Below are 20,158 nucleotides of genomic sequence, written 5' to 3'. Positions count from 1 at the left end.
AAACTGTAGCAAGGAAGGTTTGGGTTACACATTGGGAAAAAATCCTGACCGTGAAGGTGGTTAAGCACTGGAATAAACTGTGTAGGAAGATTTTTGAATCTCCATCACTGGAGATTTTTGAGATCAGATTAGAGAAACACCTTCCCGTAAAAGTTGAGGTAATACTTAACTCTGCCATGACTGCAGGTGAATGGACTAGATGACCTCTTGAGTTCCTTTACAGTCGTATGAGTCTATGATTTGGTGGTAACAGACGATAGATCTTAGTGATATTCTGAATCACAAAGCACGATGAACTATGATTGTAGCTATTTCATTGCTCTGTTCTGATTGCACAGAAATACCAGCCTTCAGAGTGACAGATTGTCTTTCCTCGAATCTTATTATATAGACTGCCAGTGAAAAATTGACCCATAGATGTGCAAATATCTGATGCTTGCTAAAAACTCCATGCAGTCACAGCTGGGTAAATTGATTTAGATCTGTAACTAGAAGTGTGTGATTGTTACATAAATCAGACACAAAAGACATCACAGTACCTGAGTATCTCAGTCCTAGAAATATGTGAATGTTTCATTCTTCCTGAGAATTTGCATACCTATAAGGTCTTCTCATAGAATCATAGAATGCTGGAGGTGGAAGGGACCTGATGAGGTCATCAAGTCCAGTCCATTGCCCTTGTGGCAGGACCAGGCACCGTCTGTACATCCCTGTGAGATATTTATCTAACCTTTTCTTAAATATCTCCAATGATGTTGCTTCACTATCTCAAATATCTCTCAAAATCAGTGCTACTCTGCCTCTTCCCTTCTGAGATGCAATAAGCTTCTAAAATACCATGCACATATACAAAATTTCACACTCTAGACAGCCTAAATATTACGTGAAATTAAAAATTGATGATTTATTAAATTTAATTATACTTAGGAAGCTGAGACATAAATGTCAAAAACAGGTAAATGTTGTGTGTGAGGACTCTTTGAGTATGTGCACTTTGGAGCTGGGAAGCTTATGATTCCTGGTACAGGTTGCTATCCCAGCTGTAGTTTGCATACTTTCAAAAACAAAGAACATAAACAACAAAGAATCCACCACCACCACCACCAACAACAACAAAAAGCAACCAGCAGTGTGGAAGTTGCCAGAGCTGTGGCAGCATGGGCTACCCCCCACAATCTAAACCCTTTGGGTCTAAGCTCCAGTGGTGAACCTGATTTGTTGCCAGTTTTGTAATGTCCACATTGCTAATTGTGATGGGGTGGCAGTAGCTGAGCTAGCATGAGTCTGCATGGCTGCACTGGGAATGGAACCTTCCAACAGTGCAGACCCACGGTGTCCAATACATTTGCCACTCTCCACATGTGGTGAATAGAACACTGCATTGTGCATGTGGCTCATGGAGCCTTTAAATGCAGCTCCTTCTGAAAGCCGCATGCAGGGAGTGCCGTCTGCCCACTCCGCCCACGTGTCCGACTGCTTGGTGGGAGAAGTACGTGGCAACAGCATCAGTGTCGCCAACGGTGGCCCTGGTGGAAGCTCCAGGAGCTCTGGTGAGTTGCCAATATTCAGTTAAGGGGGTGGGTGGGCAAGGTGTGCCTGGCTCTGAGGGGTGGGGGAGGTCATTTATTGAGAATGGGGGGACTGGGAGTGCAAATAATGTAGTGAATATGGAAATATGACAACCAAAAGCATGGTGATCTGTGAAGTCCTAGTGGATACCACTGGTAAAGACATACTCTTAACAAATTAAGAAAATGTGTATGATGTCAGATGATTAGAATCTATTTTATATTTCTTCTAGTGTGAGATGCTCTTTATTTGTAAATGTATTTATTCATTAATTGGTTTTTCTGCCAGCTATTAGTACACAGACAAATTTCTTTCATCTGTATATTTCACATTGATATCCTGGGTATTCATGTCTTCAGAATTTCCACCCAGAAAGTCTGTACATTAGTTAGTTTTCTAAGCAAGGGTATACAATCAGATTTTTAAATGTATTTAGGTGTTGTCATGTTCAGCACAGAAAAGCTTAAGTGTTAAATGCACAAAAGAAATTAGTTACCCAAATCCAACGTTTAGGTGCCATGAACAATCACAAAACCATGCTCTGCTGCCACCTATGCCTGTAGGCACCTAAATTTTCACCAATAGGAATGCCTAATGCTGTCTGTGTGCCAATGATGCCCATGGCAATGAGTGACTCAAACCTCTTGCTCATGACTAAATGCTGGGTATGTCCTGAAGTGAGGTATTCCTATGTTTATATTGCCATTGTGGCCCAAGCCCATTCTGCTCATGGGAATAAGGGGACTTCGAAGTAGGCGGGGTCCTTTCGAAAAGGAGCCCTGTCAGGACGAGCCGCGGGGCGGCGAGGCGTGTCAATTTTGAAGTGCCGCGGCCGCCCGCATGCTAATGAAGTGATGAATATGTATTTCAGTGCTTCATTAGTAAACTTTGAAATGGCCATTTGCATGGCAATTTCGAAGTTTGGGGCTAGTGTAGACAGGGCCCATAATATGTAATAAGATTATCTCAGTTATCTTAATGTATAGGTAAGATCAAATCAACATCTTAGATACCGATATACATATGCAAAAAGTTTGGGTAATAAGCAAGAAGAACTGGAAGTACTAATAAATAAGTACAACTATGACATTGTTGGCATCACAGAAAATTGGTGGGATAATACACATGATTGGAATGTTGGTATGGAAGGGTACAGCTTGCTCAGGAAGGATAGATGGGGAAAAGGGAGGAGGTGTTGCTTTATATATTAAAAATGTACACACTTGGACTGAGGTGGAGAAGGTTGAAAAAGCTACCGGGGGGAAGCTGTCCTAGATTTGATTTTAACAAATAGGGAAGAACTGATTGAGAATTTGCAAGTGGAAGGCAGCTTGAGTGAAAGTGATCATGACATCATAGAGTTCACAAATTTAAGGAAAGGTAGAAGGCAGAACAGCAAAATAGAGGCAATGGATTTCAGGAAAGCAGATTTTGGTAAAGTCAGAGAGCTGGTAGGTAAGATCCCGTGGGAAGCAATACTGAGGGGAAAAACAACAGAGGAGAGTTGGCAGTTTTTCAAAGGGACATTATTAAGGGCCCAAAAGCAAACTATTCTGCTGCATAGGAAAGATAGAAAATATGGCAAAAGACCACCTTGGCTCAACCAGGAGATCATGTATGATCTCAAAATAAAAAAGGACTCTCATAAAAATGGAAACTAGGACAAATTACAAAGGATGAATATAGGGAAACAACATAGGAATGCAGGGGCAAGGTTAGCGAGACAAAGGCACAAAATGAGATTAAACTAGTTAGCAGAAAAAAGGGAAACAAAGACTTTTCATAAATACATTAGAAGCAAGAGGAAGACCAAGGATAGGGTAGGCCCATTGCTCAGTGAGGAGGGAGAAACAATAACAGGAAACTTGGAAATGGCAGAGATGCTTAATGACTTCTTTGTTTCGGGCTTCACCGAGAAGTCTGAAGAAGGAATGCCTAACATAGTGAATGTTAGTGGAAAGGGGTAGGTTTAGAAGATAAAAAAAAAAAAAAAGAACAAGTTAAAAATGAGTTAGAAAAGTTAGATGTCTGCAAGTCACCAGGGCCTGATGAACTGCTCCTAGAATACTCAAGGAGCTGATAGAGGAGGTATCTGAGTCTTTAGTTATCATCTTTGGAAAAGCATGGGAGACAGGAGAGATTCCAGAAGACTGGAAAAAGGCAAATTTAGTGCCCATCTGTAAAAAGGAGAATAAGAACAGCGCAGTAAACTGCAGACCGGTCAGTTTAACTTCTGTGCCAGGAAAGATAATGGAACAAGTAATTCAGGAAATCATCTGCAGACCCTTGGAAGGAGGTAAGGTGATAGGGAACAGCCCACATGGATTTGTAACGAGCAAATCACATCAAACCAATCTGATAGCTTTCTTTGACAGAATAACGAGACTCGTGGATAAGGGAGAAGTGGTGGATGTGGTAAAAGCAGACATTAGCAAGGCATTTGATATGGTCTCGTATGATATTCTTATCCATAAACTAGGCAAATGCAACTTATATAGGGCTACTATGTTGGTGAGTGCAAAACTGTCTGGATAACTGTACTCAGAGAGTAGTTATTAATGGTTCTCAATCTAGCTGGAAAGGTATAACAAGTGGGGTTCTGCAGGAGTCTATTTTGGGACCGGTTCTGCTCAACATCATCATCAACAATTTAGACATTAGCATAGAAAGTACACTTATTATGTTTGCAGATGATACCAAACTAGGAGGGGTTGCAACTGCTTTGGAGGATATGGTGAAAATTCAAAATGATCTGGATAAATTGGAGAAATGGTCAGAGGTAAACAGGATGAAGTTTAATAAAGACAAATGAAAGTGCTCCACTTAGGAAGCAACAATCAGTTTCACACATATAAGCCATGTCTACACATGCACGCTACTTCGAAGTAGCGGCACTAACTTCGAAATAGCGCCCGTCACGGCTACACGCGCCGGGCGCTATTTCGAAGTTAACTTTGACGTTAGACGGCGAGACGTCGAAGTCGCTAACCCCATGAGGGGATAGGAATAGCGCCCTACTTCGACGTTCAACGTTGAAGTAGGGACCGTGTAGTCGTTGCGCGTCCCGCAACTTCGAAATAGTGGGGTCCGCCATGGCGGCCATCAGCTGAGGGGTTGAGAGATGCTCTCTCTCCAGCCCCTGCGGGGCTTTATGGTCACCGTGGGCAGCAGCCCTTAGCCCAGGGCTTCTGGCTGCTGCTGCGGCAGCTGGGGATCGATGCTGCAGGCACAGGGTCTGCAACCAGTTGTAGGCTCTGTGGATCTTGTGTTGTTTAGTGCAAGTGTGTCTGGGAGGGGCCCTTTAAGGGAGCGGCTTGCTGTTGAGTCCGCCCTGTGACCCTGTCTGCAGCTGTGCCTGGCACCCTTATTTCGATGTGTGCTACTTTGGCGTGTAGACGCTCCCTCGCAGCGCCTATTTCGATGTGGTGCCGCGCAACGTCGAAGTTGAACATCGACGTTGCCAGCCCTGGAGGACGTGTAGACGTTATTCATTGAAATAGCCTATTTCGATGTTGCTACATCGAAATAAGCTATTTCGATGTTGGCTTCACGTGTAGACGTAGCCATAGAGTGGGAAGTGAGTGTCTAGGAAGGAGTATGGCAGAAAGGGATCTAGGGGTTATAGTGGACCACAAGCTAAATATGAATCAACATTCTGACTCTGTTGAAAAAAAAAAGCAAGCATGATTCTGGGGTGCATTAACAGGTGTGTTGGGAACAAGACACAAGAAATCACTCTTCCACTCTACTCTGTGCTGGTTAGGCCTCAGCTGGAGTATTGTGTCCAGTTCTGGGCACCACATTTCAAGAAAGATGTAGAGAAATTGTAAAGGGTACAGAAAGGAGCACCAAGAATGATCAAAAGTCTAGAGAACATGACCTATGAAGAAAGGCTGAAAGAATTTGGCTTGTTTAGTTTGGGAAAAAAGAAGAATGAGGGAAGACATGATAGCAGTTTTCAGGTATCTAAAAGGGTGTCATAAGGCATAGGGAGAAAACTTGTTCTTTGTGGCCTTTGAGGATAGAACAAGAAGCAATGGTCTTAAACTGCAGCAAGGGAAGTTTAGGTTGGACATTAGGAAAAAGTTCTTAGCTGTCAGGGTGGTCAAACACCAGAATAAATTGCCTAGGAAGGTTGTGGAATCAACATCTCTGGAGATATTAAAGAACAGGTTAGATAAATGCCTGTCAGGGATGATCTAGACGGCACTTGGTCCTTCCGTGAGGGCAGGGGGCTGGACTCAATGACCTCTCAAGGTCCCTTCCGGTCCTAGTGTTCTGATTCTATGATACGCATTCTGTAAAACCCCCAAAACCAAGTGAACAAAAACACCCATCATAAATATACACATTGTATAGAATGATAGAAATTGCTAGTCAAAAGTTCATTCCGCAGGTTGATTTCAGACTGAAAATGAAATAAACCATAAACTGTGTATAAAATATTCTGTTTGGAAGCAATTAATATTAATTAAATAATTTGAAATGAAGAATGGTCTGTTTGTGCACTGATTGTGAAGTCAAAAATAGTCATGAATGCAGAGCCTTTAATCTTGGTAGAGTTAAGTACTAAGATGTCCTATAAATTGATTAGATTAAGAGGTAATGAACTTAAATGTGAAGGTCAATTACTGTAGGTGGATTCTTTTAAGTTATTTATACAAGAGTTGGATTTTGCATATTTTCCATCCACTGCACTATTATTTTGCAGATGGAAGGAACCTCAAAAAGAATTAAAATAATGCTTAGCATTGCTTATGAAATTCTGAACTTTTATAGACTAATTAGGCTGAATGTAATGTCATGAATAGAAATGTTGTGACAAAGATTTTACCACTGCTGATTAGTAGTTTCTAAGGCATTTCTAGACAATGTAGTTGGAATTATAGTATTTTTGTGGTATTTTAAAAGAGAAATATTTAGTATGTTATGTGTCATAATAAGGACTATTATTGCAACATATATCAAATGGCACACTGGTTTATTTCAGTTTAGATGTGTTTTTAAAATGTGCCTTGTATATGAAGATACAAGAACCACACCTTGGTGTAATATGGATTCTTTTCTTTAAATAGTTTGAATATAATATTAGCTAGATACGACAAGACAGAAGATAAAAGATCGCATGCTAAATTAATTCTACCATATTTTGTCTGCATGTTTGGGTATCCTTTGGAAAAACAAAACAAACAAAAATGATAGCTAGGGCAGATGTTAACAGTCTCTCCCCATTCTCCCCATATTTAATCCTAATACCATTCTTTTGATGCTGATTAAAAAAAAAATACTAGGATTTCTGTCAGATTCTGGTTTGGTGAGAATTACAGCTCGAGCAGATGCATCCAACTGTCATGAAATTTGAATGTTTTGGAACATTTCAGTTAAAACATTTCTGCCCTCTCACAGAACATGGTTGGAGGAAAACATTTTTTCCAACTCATGTTAAAAAATCCGTATTGTAGCCCTTTAACTGAGAATTATTTGAAACCCTACACTTTGGAAAAGGCACTATAAATTTGTCAGAGGCATGGCCTTTTTATTGGGGTTGGGGACATGCCTTTTGCCATCTCCATGAGAGCTTGGTAAACTTGGCACCAAGTTAACAGTCTTTCAAACGTTTGGTTATCAGTGGTCCCTAGAGACTTTATTTTAGAGTTTGACAGCTACAATCTTTGATGATTCTGTGTGCAAGATGTACATTCCCATATGAGAATGAAGGGAGTGGGGAGGACAGTCCCTGCAGTTGTCCACAATGGTATCAAGCTGTGGAAATGGAAGCAGGTTGCCAATCTTCCTGGTTTCACAAGGAGTCTCCCAGAATTGGGCTTTATCTCCTGGAGGCTACTGTAGCCAAACTAGGATAATTTAGGCCACTAGAAGTCTAGTGGCACAGCAGAACTAAGGCGGTCTTCCTGCCTGCCCTGTCTTCACCCCACTCCCAGAAGGGGCCTCCATAGAACCTAAGCGAATAGCTGGGGTGGGGTGGGGTTATCTCTGTGCATTGCCCTGATCCTGAGCTCCAACTCTGCAATTCCTATTTCGGGGGAACTGTGACCAGTGAGAGCTATGGGACACCTGAAAGCATGGACAATATCTAGAGAGACCCCTGCTCCTCCACCTAGGACCTGGACATGTCAGCCACTTCCAGGAGTGGAGCCTGGCTTATCCCAGCTGCATTGCCAGCTGGGAGCTGCCCCTGGTAAGGCCTCCTGTTTGGAGCCTGAACCTGTCACCCCTCCTGTACACAACCCCCTGCTCCAGCCCTGAGTCCCCGCCTGGAGACAGCACCCCACACTCTCTCCAACACTTCAAACCTCCTGCTGCACCTCAGGCCTTTGCTCCAGCCCTGAGCCCCCTGTCCCATCTTGGTGAAAGCAATTAGGGGTGTGGGAGAACAAGCATTGAAGGGAGGTGTGAGCAGGGTGATGCCTTGGGGAAGGGGTAGGGCCTCAGGAAAGTCACAGGTCAGTGCGAGAGGCAAATGTTTGGGTTTGTGTGGTTATACAGTTGGCAACCATAGATTTGAATGCCCTTCCTCCTCTCCCCCTGCCACTGCTAGAGCTTTGTCAGCATGGAGGACAAGGTCAACCCCACATGAGAAACTATTGGTTGACCTTGTGGCCCAAGAGCAAAAATGGCCATGTGGTGAACCTTCATTGAATCTTGAGTTGACAAGAATCATGAAGTGTCCTGACTGAAATTCAGAGAGGTCAGGGAGTGGATGGGTGAGGTCAGGTCTGGAAAGAGATTTTTATTTGTGTGGACGAGCTGAGATTAGGACCCTAGTACAATTGTTTCCCCTTCTCATCAGCCTTGTGTGGACTGGAAGCAATAGGCTTGTTCAAGGATATGTTGGGGAAATATTGGAAGCTTAAAGGGGCCCAGGGACTATAGACCTCATGTGTTTGGTGGTCAGTACTGAGTTGTAGAGGCAGGAGAGAAATTGGAACTGGTAGCAAGTATGAATGAGAGCAAGGACAGATTGATCTAGGATCTGGACAGAGAGACTGGAACAAGGAGACCTGATGAATTACCATCACACTGCCCATCCAGTCCACTGAATGTGGCAGGAGTTCTGTGAAAAACATAGGATGTAATTATACAGTTAAAGGCTGTATCTTAATGCCTATACACAAGAAGGTTGAAGTAAGGATGTATAGGAGACCTTAAATCTGGCATTTCCTAACTTTTGAGCACTTGACCTTAAAACCTTGACATTTTCTTAACATTTTTGTGTTGTGTACAAGAATGTAGCTTTAAACAGAAGTTAGCTATTATTTCAAAAATACAAACTACAACATGGTAAAGAATAAGTAACAGTCAACATAAGTCACTTTTCAGTACCCAATAAGTTTAACGATATTACAAGCTGGCAATGCAAATCTGAAACACCCCAGCCTGTTAACAGATGTCCTTTCTGTTTAGAACAAGTTACATGAGTTCTGATCTCTCACTGGCAAAAGTGACTCATTACCCTATCCATGGATAAAAGAGTTATAGAAGTAGGTTTCTGAAGAAAGAATGTAGGCTGTGAGCTGAGAAGTTCTCTTACTGGAGGCTTAGGAAAGCCAAGTCTTGAGCTTGTGTTGCCTATGAGCTATAGTGATAACTTCTGTCAGTAAAGCCCAACTCCAGAAAAGAGGTGATGTTTTGCCCCTACTAAATGCATAGACCTGTCTTACAGAAAGTTAGGAAAGATACCTAATCACAAACAGATAGTTTTAAAATTAAACGAAAAAAATCTATCCTCTCTTTGTCTTGGCTCTTACAGAAGAGACTATGGCATTGTTACTTATGAATTTCTATTGCATAAATTAATTGTCTGTGTTTGTCTTAGTTTTAAGATGATTTTACTTGTATAGTTATTTAAAAAAGAAAAGTCTATTTATACTAACTACAATACAGATCTTTGATTTGGGCCAGGTGCTTGGCTTGGGCTGACGTATTCTTGGACCACAATCTGCAGACTGATTTGGCCCTTGTGCAAACCTCAGACTGCTCTAAATCACGGAGACAGTAACTGTCTTGGCATACAAGAGACTCCCTGTTCCAGAGGAATCCCTAGCTACCACTTGGAAACAGCTTTCCATTGCACGGAGGAGGTCATGAAAGAATTGAGGATCCATCTAATAGTTAATAAACAAGTTTGCCTGCTATTTAACATGTCAAAGCATATCACTTAAAAATGAAAGTGAGTCAGCTAGCTTATTAGAATATATTGTACTTTATGTACTAATTGGAAAAATATATTTTTCTTACTATACTATATTTTAAATTAAGTAGATTTTCAGAATGTTCATTTGCCTGTGATGAACTTTGGTCTTTTCAAAGATAAATCAAGCCCTAGGTATGAGAATAATGGAGGCTTTTCAAGTGACTGCAATTTGTGCAGGATTATGTTGAGTTTGCATCTCATCAGGAATCCCAAATACATGTATGGATGGCGATCAAGGTTAAACTTCATTGCTGGTATGTCTGAATGTTAAGACTTACATGGTATTAACATATCCAATGTCATTCATACCTTGCTTTTTAGCTTATATTAAAAATTCACAGCACATTACCATTTTGGCAGACTTTACTGGAGATCAAAATTCCCATTGAGAGACTGGACATCAATGGCCTAAAACACATCAGGAGGAGGAGAGTAGGGGCGATGGCATCACCAAAGGTGGCTAACATTCCTCAACAGTGGGGATTGGCTAGAAAAATTAGCAGAAGGAGAGGGCTACTAGGGAAACTTCTGTACTATCCTGTGGACACCTAACTATCTTCCCTTATCTGTCCCAATGAAAGGAAAAGATGGAAATGCTTTCCAGTGTTATGAATTTTCCCTCACAGATACAGTGGGGAAGATGATATTAGGAACTTTTCCACCTGTGGGTGCCAGCATTGCTGAGTTTAGCCCTCTACGTTTGACCTGTGAAGATACGAATTCTATCATTCTTAAGAGGGTTGCTAATTTTGCTTGAACACATTCCTGGTGGCTTTCATCCGTGACTTAATATTTAATTAAAGATTAATCTAAAATTCCTGGACATGATAGACCATCATGGAGTGTTGGCAACCCTATGATATGGGTGAATTGGTGTCTGTATGATTTCCATTTTATTCACTTTATTCTATATATTGGTACAACAAGGACAAGGTTTAAATTGACTGCTGTTGATTCTAAGTATCCTGAAGTTTTTCTCCTTGCTTTATGAGACCACTTTGTAGAAAAGAATGAAGTAAGAGGTGCCATTATAAATTCTGTCATAGAAATGCTATTTGAATATAGGCAAATTAAACTTTATTACAGTAAAAGTTTTTGGAATTTGATTGGTCCATCTATATAGCAGTTGAAAATCCCCCCTTCAAATGCTGACATTCTTGTTTATAGGAAGATACTTTCCACTTCAATGCTTTTTTTACAGTATTCAAAACAAATTTGATGGAGATTACTGATCTGGCTGTAAACACAAACGGGGCAGTGACCAAAATGGATAGTGTATCTTCAAAATTCCTGAGAAATCACTTTGCTTGACTGATAAAACTGCAACCAGGAATAATAGAGGCTGTTTTAGTATGTCATCTGAGTTGTTTACATGAAGCATTGCATTACCTTAAAAGGTTTAGCAAATGAATTCTAACATTTATAATGTTCACAATGTTTGTTCTTTCCCATCACTGATGTAACTTAGTTGATTTAATGGGAATTAATGAATTTATTTAAATGAGGGGCATGAGTAAAATTAGCTCACTATGGCTATGTCTACGCTAGGACACAACGTCGAAGTCGCCTATTTCGAAGTAAGAACTTCGAAATAGGCTACTTCAACTATTATTGTCTACACGTCCTCCAGGGCTGGCAAATGTCGACGTTCAATGTCGAAGTAGTGCCGGGGAACATCGAAAAGAGCCGCCCCGGAGGGAAATGCGGAGCGTCCACACACACAAGCCCCCTATTTCGAAATAAGGGGCCAGGAAAGCCCACAAACCGGGCAACAGAGCACACTACCCCTTCCAGGGCAGCTGCAAGCCGCTCCCTTAAAGGGCCTCTCCCAGACACACTCGGCCTTCACTGCATGAGCAGCCCTGCGTTGGTGAGACAAGCCTCGCAGACTTTGAGCCCACAGACATGGACCTCCAGCAGCAGCTGGAAGACCTACAAGCTGCCTCCTGATGAGCAGGCGCCCTTCTAGATGCTGCCTGGGCAGCCGCCCAGCAGCTTCTGGAATGGGAGCCCTCCCCAGGAGCACCAGGAGATGCCCCCGACCATCGGGCCCTCCTCACCCTCCCCCACTGGGTGCCCCACCGACTCTGGAGCTACACCTCCAGCAACGAATGGTGGGAGCACCTGGCTATGGGGGGATGGAATGATGACCAGTGGCTGTGGAACTTCCAGCATGAGCTGGAAGACCTTCATGGAGCTCTGCCAGTGGCTCACCCCTGCACTCAGGCACCAGGACACCTGCATGCAGCGCGCCCTCCCTGTCGAGAAGAGGGTCACAATAGCTGTCTGGAAGCTGGCCACTCCAGACAGCTACCGCTCCATGGGACAGCAGTGTGGAGTGGGAAAGGCCACAGTCGGGGCTGTCCTCATGGAGGTAAGGAGGCCTGGGGCTGAACTCCCTGCTGGGGAGGGGGGCCTGGGTGAGGGGGGCCTCAGGAGGGAGGCCTGGGTGAGGGGGTCACACTCTGCAAACCCTCACAGGCACCCATGTTCCCTCCCCACAGGTGGTGTGTGCACTCAATGCCCTGCTGCTGAAGAGGGTTGTCCGAGTTGGGGACGTGGACACGGCCATCGAGGGATTCGCTGCCATGGGATTCCCCAACTGCTTCGGAGCCCTTGATGGGACCTACATCCCCATCCATACCCCAGATCACAGTGGTGGCCGCGACGTCAACAGGAAGGGCTACCACTCTGTGGCCCTGCGGGCCATGGTCAACAGCCGTGGCTGCTTCCATGACATCTATGTGGGCTGGCCCGACTCTACCCACGACGCCCACATTTTCCAGAATTCGGGACTATGTCGCTGAGTGCAGGCAGGGACCTACATCCCCCCGAGTGAGATCCCTGTGGGGGATACCACCACTGTACCCCTCTGCCTTGTGGCGGATGCGGCATACCCCCTCCAGCCCTGGCTTATGCAGACCTATACAGGCCACCTCTGTGACAGCCAGGAGCACTACAACACCCACCCCAGCCATGCCCGACAAGTGGTCGAGTGAGCCTTCGGGCACCTGAAAGGCCGCTGGCGTTGCCTCCTGGCACGCCTAGACCTGGGCCTCCCAAACATCCCCCAGGTTGTGGCGGCTTGCTGCACACTCCACAACCTGGTGGAAAGCAAGGGGGAGGCCTTTGTGCAGGGCTGGGCACAGAAGGCTGCAACAGCCTACCCCCAGCCAGCCGCCACCCCGAGCCGCCAGGCCCACTAGGATGGGGACTGGGTCCGGGAGGCCCTAAAGGAGTACTTTGACCAGGGGGCCCAGTGAGCGACCCCCCCGGCCATCCCTGCACCCCGCCCCAGCACCCACAGTCACCCTCACCAAAGGCACGCGGGACACAGTTTTTGGGAAAAATAAAACCGTCATTATTTACAAGAAAAACAAAAATGTCACCTCTTTTTGGCAAATAAATAATATTAGCAGAAAAAACAGAGTAATGAAAATAATAACTATGTACAAGTGGGGACATCTCTACAAACTATAACGGGGGGTCAACTATAAATAACTATATACAAGGGTGGGGAAAACTATTTACGGGGAGGGAGATGTGGGCAGGCCACCCATTGGCCCATCATTCTGGGGTGGGGTGGAAGGGCACGACCCCCGCTGCATCCGGCTGGCCGGTTGCCCTCAGCCACGGTCCCCAGTGAGGCTGGCTGGGGGCTGGGAGCATGGGGAGGTATGGCTGAGGCAGGTCCACGGCCCCGGGTGGCTCCTGCTCTGAGGAGCTGGTGGGTGGGGCAGCAGGCAGGGCAGCAGGTGGGATGGCAGCGGGCGGGACATCAGCAGGTGGGGCAGCGGGGAGGGCAGGACGGAGGACATCGGGGGGAGGCAGATGGGCCACCAGCTCCTCAGGGGTATCGGCCACCTGGTTAAAGGTGGCCATGAACTTGCGCCAGGACTCCCAGCACCAGGCAGCCTCCCGCTCCTCGAATTGGAGCCTCCATTCCATGAGGTCCGCCTGGCGCTGGAGGACGGCAGCCACCTCCAGGTCGTAGGTGGTGGTGGTATGGCAGTGTCATCCCCGGGAGTGGACCCGGACTGGAGCAGGCCGTGTCCCCGACAGCTGGTGCTCCAGTGGTCTGGGAGGGCTGTCGGGGACGACAGATGGTGCGGCTGCAGAAATAGGGGGAAAGGGGGCAGGGAGGCTGTGGGTACCCAGCCTTGACCCATGGACCACCCCCCATCCCCCCAAGAGCCTGTGTCCCCACCCCATCTATCCCCCATTGGTGCATGCAGTGAGCCTGTGGGTGGCCCCTTCCAGTGGTCCTCCCCTCTCCCCTCCCACCAGGGGTGGGGCATGGCACTGTCCGTGGGTGGAGGTGCTGCTGGGCACTGGTGGCTGTGGCACCGTCCCTGTGCTGTGGATTGCCCGGGCCATGTCAGGCTGAGGTATTGTGGGGATGTGGGGGGCCCCCGGTCAAGTGGTGCCCCCGTCCCATGCTCAGGGGATCTGTGCCCTGTGGGGTACGTACCTGATGGTGCACTGCCAGGCTCCAGCGGTGCCCATGAGGCAGACACTCGTCTGGAGCTGCGGGATGGCACGTCCAGCACCAGCTCCTCCTCCTCACTGGACCACTCTGTGGCTGGGGTGGAGGGTCCCGGCTGTAGGCGTGGGGGGGCAGGGCTGGCCTCCGGTCCTGACCCTGTCTCTGAGGCCAGCTGGGGCTCGTCAGCCGTGGTGTCAAGGGTGGCTGGGGGGGAGGAGGTGCCCTGGGGGCCCAGGATAGCCCTGAGTTCCCAGTAATAGGGGCAAGCAGCGGGGGGCAGCCCCAGACCAGCTGGCTGAGTCCCGGGCCCGGGCGTAACCCTGCTGCAACTCCTTGACCTTCCTCCTGACATGGTCAGGAGTGCGGGCAGGGTGACCCCGGGCAGCCAGGCCCTCGGCCAGCCGGGTGAACGCCTCCACGTTCCGCCGCTTGCTCCCCATGACATGCAGCACCTCCTCCTCCCCCCAGAGCCCCAGCAGGTCTCGGAGCTCAGGGTCTGTCCAGGAGGGGCCCCGCTTCCTACCCCTCCAGCTGGAGGCCTGGGGTCCCTGGGATGGCCCGGAGGGGGAGCTCTGGGGGCGCTTGTGAGGCTGGCTGGCTGCCATGATGTCCCTCTGGCAGTGGAGGGACACCACATGGCAGGGCTGCTGTGTGCATGCTGCCAGCTTCCTGCTACGGGGTTTCTGGGTCCCCGCAGCTTTAAGAGCTGCTGAGTGCAGAGACCATAGAGCCCCGCAGGGGCTGGACAGAGCATCTCAACCCCTCAGCTGATTGCCGCCATGGAGGACTCCGCTATTTTGAAGTAGCGGGACGCGGCTCGTCTATACATACCCTACTTCTACGTTCAACGTCGAAGTAGGGCGCTATTCCCATCTTCTGATGGGAATAGTGATTTTGACATCTCGCTGCTTAACGTCAATTTCAACATCAAAATAGCACCCGACGCATGTAAATGCGACGGGTGCTATTTCGACGTTGTGCTGGCTACTTCAAAGTAGCCGGCTAGTGTAGACGTAGCCTATGTGTGTTTGTGCTCACCCTTCTGTGTGTGTGTTTCTGTGTGTGTATTTGCTAGGACTGATGTCAGAAATTCGTACTTTAAAAAAACATTTATGCTGTAAGCATTTTGTAATAAATTTTACCCAATTATCACTACGATAGAATGTGTAAGTGGAGTGACTTCCTGGACCTGAAAAATTCCATGGCTTATTGCAAAAGTAGGGACATAAACTTCATTGTCCTGTCTGAAATATATCTGAGATAATTAAATTCTGTCTGCTTAAATTATCCCTCTCATTTTTAATGGATATGACATTATTCTTCACTTCCTCTTCTAAAGACTGCTAGCACTCCTGGCGCAAAAAAGACAGTTGCATTCTGCTCCAGTGATGGATGAATGATCTCTATATTAGAATGATCTGAGAAAGTGTAGGATGAAAATTGCTATGCAGATTTAAAAGATTGGTTATAATATTTAATCAATAATTAGAACAGAAGGAGGGGGTGCTAAGCCTTTCTAGTTATACCCTGAAATACCATTTGACATGTGAATCTCTCTTAAACCCTTGTACTCCAAGTGGAGCATAGGTCATCTACAAGTCTCCTCCACTTCACTATGTCTTGGGACAAAACTGCCATCTGAATCCAGGAGTAGCCCAGTTGTTGTCCTTCAGTCTCAGTAGAGCTTCTCAAAGTTGACCAAGCTCTTCCTCTTATGTGTTTTCCTTGAGGTTCCATTTGAGAGCTTGGCAGACTATGCTGGATGATGGTTTTCTGAGGGTGAATAATGTGTAAATATCAGAGAGGTAGCTATGTTAATCTGTATCTTTGAGGACAACAAGAAGTCCTGTGGCACCTTGTAGACTAACAGATACTTTGGAGCATAAGCTTTCATAGGCAAAGACCCATTTTGTCAGAACCTCCTCCCCCTCCGCATGCATCTGATGAAGCGGGTCTGTGCCCATGAAAGCTTGTGCTCCAAAATATCTTTTAGTCCATAAGATGCCACAGGACTTCCTCTAGTGTAAATAGAAACTTATATTTTCTTTGGATATTCTCAACTGTTACACATTGCAAAGGTCATGCACTTCCTCAGATGACATGTTTGAAATATATTGTTGGACGAAACAAAAACACCAATAACAAATCCAAGCAAGCCAGGGGTTGACGAATGCTGAGTAGAGGATAATGAGGTTAATGCCTGGCTCTGGCTTTTTGACAAAACTTCCTGCAAGTTTGGAAGATACTAACCACTGAATTACTGAAGATGCACATGCACACGTGGTTGAATCAGGAAGAGAAAGCTTTCACCCCAGCTCCTGCTTCCTTCTTCTGTCTCCCCCAAAATAGAAGGGGACCAATCTTACTTCCCCAGACCTCCACATCCCAGAAGGTTCACTTCTGCATGGAACAGATGGAGAACCTCAATCTCTTGTGCAATGCCAGTGCTACCCCATTATCAGGAACTATATTCTAGAATGTATAGTGGGATAAATGCCTTTCAACAGGTAAATAAATCCCAGTCCTACAAGAAATGAGCAATCAAATTCCTTCCTAATACAGTTACAATATGCACTGTGAATGGAGGATTTATACTTGAACTATTGTGATGTCATGGTAAGTTTTCAAGCTATTTTCAAGACGAAGTATTCTAAACACAACCTACATTATATGTTTCATAACCTGGAATAGCCATGATTTTTAAATGAAAATGCAAGTATGCAAATTTGCATGACATTTCAAAGCTATTTTACATAGTGATCTTGACCTCAAATTCAGTTCTCCTTCTGTGCAATACTTGTTTTGTGAGACTACTATCTATGATTCTCATATAGACAATGGAGTTCAAAGGCATTTAAAGGCAGGGCTCTATTTTTTTTTCTTTTACGGCACAAAGTTATGAAAGATTGCTGTTAGCTCTGAAAATGTAAACTTTATTTGCAATCGGTATTAACAGAAGTTGGATTTTTTTTATCTCATTTTATTTGTAGTCAGAGATTGGCAGATGACTTCAGAGCTTAGTTTAAAAAAAAGAGAAGAAAAGAAAAAAAGAAAAGGCTAAACTGCTCTTTCTAGGTAGTAACTTTCTTTCTGAACTGAATTTATGAACAAAAACTCATGGATTTTGCATCTATTGTTTTAGGATGGCAAAATCCTCCTTCTGAGATTTGGAAGTAATAAAGACTCATTTTTATAATCTGAAGGATTCAATAAAGACAGTTGCTTTAAAAAGCAGGATAACATTTCAAAGTTTTAGTTTTATGTAATTAACAGTATTTGGCTTTTCTATTATTAAAAAGTTAAAAAGCCTACGGCGTCTCTCCTTAGTTTTGGTTCTTGAATTCAAATAAGAGATAAATCAATTTTTTGGAAAGAAGCTGTCAGTTCTGCATATCATTCTAGACTGTGGATCTTGATTAAATGTGTTTTTGTACTTAATATTTTTGGTACTTACTGGAGTTATGGTTAAGGTGGAAGACTGTGTCAATAAGAGAGATGTTTTATTTCCTGGCTCTGCCACAGACATTATGTGTGAATCGGGGCAAGTTGTCTAATCTCTGTGCCTCAGTTTCCCAGTGGTAGAACCAAGTGTAATTCTTCCTTATTTCCTTTCAATATCTTTTCTTCTTCTACTTGGATTGTGTATATTTCAGAACAACTGGACTACCTAGATACTAGTGTAATACAAATAATACCAGAGTTAAAGGGCAACTAAGTTCTGAAAACTTTAGAACAGGTACTGATTAACTTTGTTGTGGTCTCAACTGCATCCACATGAAGTATAATTTAAAAAGTGCTCCCTAAGCTGTGAAACAATCACTATTAGGGGACAAAGAAACGCAAAATTGAACTTTTATTCATATCTGATATTTATTGCCAGGTAAATGAACAGGATTTTGTTTTTCTGCGAAGGAGTCAACATTCTATCCACTACAAATAATTAAATAGCTACAAAAGTCATTTTGTGATGAGGTAGGAAAGGTAGTTCAGTTGGTTTTATTTTATTTCTTATTTTGTTTTGAAATATTGCGAGGTTGAATATTTTCTCAAATGTGTTGTGTGCAAGTCAACAACTCTTTGCAGGGAGATCCTGCTGCCCCAGTCACTTTAGAAGAAAGTACAACACTAGGGATTGTTCTAAGCATTTTTATAATCATTGCTAGAGAAAAACAGAATGTAGCATATACACATCTATGAAAAGATTACTATGTGTTGATGAAAGGTGGGATTAAATAGGCGTTGTGCTTGAGCTGAATTAGTCAGAGAGAGAGAGGGTGGTTCAAACATGCCTTCAAAACTCCATTTTGCTGGAATTTGCTGGTGGACATTTCCATCCTCTCTATACCCACCTTCCCATTAATAGCAGTAGTGAGTCATTACAGTGTAGATCCCTGTAATATAATATAATATCTACATTACAGTGTAGATATTTCTAGTGCTTATATCAACAGACAACACTCTTAAATATTCGCCAGCTGAAGGCAAAAGCATACACAAGTAAATGGCAGTATTTGGAAATTCCTGTCCTCCCACATGAAATAACCAGTAGAGGAGAAATCATAGTTTAAGACAACTAAATGAAGAAACAATTCCTCATCATCAGCTCTGACCTTTCAAAGGAGAATATGTCTGGGCAATTAGCAGAGTAACTCTGCCTATACATTCCCTCTGGATAAAACAGCTGTATCTAAAGATGGCTAATTACAAAGAAATAAGAAACCTTAATCTTAATCTGATGTAAACTCTTGAACACATGGAAACTACGTCTGCACTAGCCCCTTCCTTTCGGAAGGGGCATAGTAATGAGGGAGTTAGGAAGATGCTAATAAGGCACTGTCATGAATATGCAGTGTCTCATTAGCATAATGGCATGTGCGCGTGATTCCAAAGTGCTGCTTTCAGAACGCATGCCGCTTGTGTAGATGGGGGCATTTCAAAAGGACCCCCCAGACTTGGAAATCCCCTTCTTCCTATTTGGTTATAGGTGCAGACATAGCTGTAAAAGTTGGTATGTCTGACTTTAATGAAGTTCACCTACATTTATCATTATCATTTAAAGCAGTTTATCATTTAAAACATTAAAGCCCAAGCATTGTGTTACTTTTGTGCCTGACATTTTGTGTTTCAGCTGAATATGGGACACAGCACTCTGCGTGTAATATAAAATAATGATTCCTCTTATGTTTCAGTGGCTTGTTCTTTTCATTTTGTATGCAGAATGTTTGATTTTAATTATAAATAAAATATATACTCTACAGGCACAGGCCTAACAAATCTAGTCTAGTTTCTTGAACAGGCCTGTCAATCTCTGAGAGTAGTTTAAGAAATGATCTATCTTCCCATGCACGGGTTAAATGAAGGTGTCTTCTAAACTGAGGAATCTCAACATTTTCATTGCTGAAAAGCCTGGGGTAAGAGGAGATGGCAGCTTCTCTTTCCCATTTATCCTAGCAATGAGGTTGTGTCTACACTATGAGATGAATTTGAATTTAAGGTAGTTAGCTCTAATACCACATGACTGTCCTCGCTGTAAATACTACGAGCTCTATTTAGGGAGCATTTATATCAAGTATCAGAGAGGTAGCCGTGTTAGTCTGCAACTTAGAGAACAACAAGAAGTCTTGTGTCACCTTATAGACTTACAGATATTTTGGAGCATAAGCTTTCGTGGGCAAAGACCTGCTTCCTCAGATGCATCAGCTTATGCCCCAAAATATCTGTAAGTCTATAAGGTGCTACAAGACCTTTTGTTGTTGTTAATATCAAGATTACAATATCATCAGTACCTCCTGGGTGTAGCATCAAGCTCAAATTCAAAAGTTCACTTAAAGGCCAGTGTGGAAGCACCACATTTTAAATTCAAATTTATTAGCCTCCAGAGATGTCCT

The 20,158-nt window shown here is 44.2% G+C and overlaps 1 protein-coding gene across 11 annotated transcripts in view; it reads left to right on the top strand.

The window, feature by feature from the left end:
* DMD (dystrophin) overlaps positions 1-20,158 on the top strand; it is a 2,199,436-nt gene that overhangs the window by 336,128 nt on the left and 1,843,150 nt on the right. The gene's annotated exons all lie outside the window — the stretch shown is intronic.

The sequence above is a fragment of the Carettochelys insculpta genome, chromosome 1, assembly GCF_033958435.1.
Source record: "Carettochelys insculpta isolate YL-2023 chromosome 1, ASM3395843v1, whole genome shotgun sequence".
Classification (NCBI taxonomy): Eukaryota; Metazoa; Chordata; order Testudines; family Carettochelyidae; genus Carettochelys; species Carettochelys insculpta.
This window is presented reverse-complemented; position numbering and strand designations above follow the sequence as displayed.